Source organism: Pyrus communis, chromosome 8, assembly GCF_041283825.1.
Source record: "Pyrus communis isolate YQ-2024b chromosome 8, ASM4128382v1, whole genome shotgun sequence".
In the NCBI taxonomy this organism is placed as follows: Eukaryota; Viridiplantae; Streptophyta; class Magnoliopsida; order Rosales; family Rosaceae; genus Pyrus; species Pyrus communis.
Window position 1 is genome coordinate 14,194,565 of NC_142572.1, and position 2,754 is coordinate 14,197,318.

Here is a 2,754-nt window from a genome sequence, read left to right on the forward strand (position 1 = left end):
AGCAATGTTTAAAGAGTAAAACCAAAACCCTTAATTAACAATAATACAAGCACTTCAGCCAAGCACAACTGAAAGATTATACTTCTCAAATTTTTGTCCCTTCTCTCCTCATTTTCCTTTTCTTTCTAATTCCTTTAAATCAGCTACATCATTAAACTATAAGTCCATCTATTGTGCTAATAAGCATGAAAGCATTTATTGACACACCCCGACCCAGAAAGTCCACTTGGACCCTGAATCGAGCTGTGCTGGCCGACACCTGGAAGGTGACGAAGCCATAAAATGTGATAGTGTACAAAAAGTGAATAAATTTGAATCTAAAAGTGTCTAAGTACCAGAGTGCGCTACGAGTGGGATCGAACCCATTTCACACGCGATGTCAGAGCATAAGTAAGGTACAGTAGTATGGGTAAGAATCATACCCTCAAAAATATCCATTAATACTAAGATTCACCACAGATTGTTGTCGATACAAACTCAGCAGCTAAAACCTGGAGGGCACCAAACAGAAGGTGTAAGTAAGCAATAAAACCAAGCTTCCCAAAGTTATTACCTCTCTAAAAGTAATGCCCTAATGTAAAACCCGTATCGTTTTCCATAAGACAGTACAACATATATACATATATCCAAACCATACTTAGAAATGACCAAAACCACGGTTTGCCATTAACTCCACCATACATTAATAAGTAGGCCAAATGAACTAAATCAATACAAAGTGATATATCGGTCAGAGTCATCTAAAATGACATGTACAACTTATCCGTATCTCATCAATCATGGCTAGCATATAAGTCGGAGTCACCTCTAGTGACCTGTACGACTTATCCATATCTTATCAATCCTGGCTAGCATATAAGTCGGAGTCACCTCTAGTGACCTGTACGACTTATCCATATCTCATCAATCCTGGCTAGCATATAAGTCGGAGTCACCTATAGTGACCTGTACAACTTATCCATATCTCATCAATCCTGGCTAGCATATAAGTCGGAGTCACTGTACGACTTATCCATATCTCATCAATCCTGGCTAGCATATAAGTCGGAGTCACCTATAGTGACCTGTACGACTTATCTATATCTCATCAATCCTGGCTAGCATATAAGTCGGAGTCACCTATAGTGACCTGTACGACTTATCTATATCTCATCAATCCTGGCTAGCATATAGCTCAATAAGTATACCTGCACACGAGTCGGAACCACCTATAGTGGTCTGTACGACAGGACTGGGTGTAAATAAATAAGCTCAAGTGCTACGATCACGTGAAGACTGGGCGAATAATCGCGGGTCACCTACGAGTCGGAACCACCTAAAGTGGTCTGTACGACAGGATTGTGCACCTACCTTGAATCCAAGGTGAGCATAAGGTGCGGGAGGTGAACATCACGTGAAGGACTGTGCCCTGGCCACGGGCGGGAGCACTAACACCGGGGTGCAGGTTTATGAGCTCTCAATGCATCTCAATATAACATGTGCAACTCATGGCAACCAGTACGACAGTATCGAAGTTGCCTAACACATAACTGTAGTCATGCTATAACGCAATCGATTCAACTAGTACCATAACCTCACCTGAACTTACCTGGGTGTCCTGAGTTCACCTTTGCACTTGAAAGCATTCCCAATAATTATATGCAAGTAATATACATATTGATATACTATGATGCAATCTAATACTCAACCATGTCGTAGCATGTTCAATTATAAACAATACAGTGAGAAGTGTACAATCAATAACGCATTACTCCCAAACTACTTATTTTCAGGGATAATTATCCATGACGACCCAATTAAGACTAATTTAGCTAACTAATTCATAAAACTAAAACTTGCCTTTACCAATTTCCTTCGCCTTACTCAATTTCCCAAGCAAGGCTTTGGTCTCAAATATTTTATGGCTGCATCTAACGTCTCGTTAGACTGCCTACGTACCCTAAATAGGGATCAAGCCATTCGTAGTTCATATCGTACTTCAAGCATTCACAATAATTATATATGAAAGTAATATACCTAATCAATTTAAAAGTGTCGATAGAACTCTCAATAATATGTACGATAAAAAGGAAAAGATCCACTTACTTGGAGTCCACGCTATGATTCTCTAGCGCACACATCGAGGCGTCCTGAATGATTGGTCCCTGTGACCAATTATCAAATCACATCTCAGAACTCTTATACGAAGAGTACGTAATTCACATAAAACACAACCTCAACGACATTCTAAAATAGTTTGATACCCATTGACCACAAGTCAACCGTTGATCAAAGATCGACGGTAGGGTTTACAACCCTGTATAACTTGACCCGGAAGATCCGCATATCAGATTTCCAATCCGCAACTCCCAACGATCCACAATATGTTTCAAGAATAACATACTAAAATTTCATTACGATCCAACGGTCAGATCTCCGCCAATTGCCTAAAACAAGTGGCCATGAACATTTATTTTACTAACTTACAAATCCAATTCAGGAAGATCCGTAAGTCAGATTCCCAAACTGTAAATTCCTATAATCTTTAAATATTACGTATTATAATATATCCCATTTTGGTGACGATCCAACGGTCGGATCATCGATTTACATTTTTTTATCAAGTAACGTATCGTAATGAATTTAGGTTCCAACTATCAACCTACTTCATTCAAATGACAAAACTGAATTCAAGACATTTGACATAGCCTAAAAATAGCATTGGCGGCCCACTGGCCACGCGCCGCCGCACGCGCCGCCGCGGGTGGCGGTCGG

General features: G+C 40.0%; 1 long non-coding RNA gene across 1 annotated transcript; it reads right to left on the reverse strand.

The window, feature by feature from the left end:
- Positions 1–288: 288 nt before the first annotated feature.
- LOC148695148 (uncharacterized) lies at positions 289–2,167 on the reverse strand. The gene is made up of 2 exons (XR_015965731.1): positions 2,086–2,167; positions 289–491 (listed from the first exon to the last, which is right to left on the reverse strand). It is a non-coding gene; the product is annotated as an uncharacterized LOC148695148 (long non-coding RNA).
- Between the last annotated feature and the right edge of the window lie 587 nt (positions 2,168–2,754).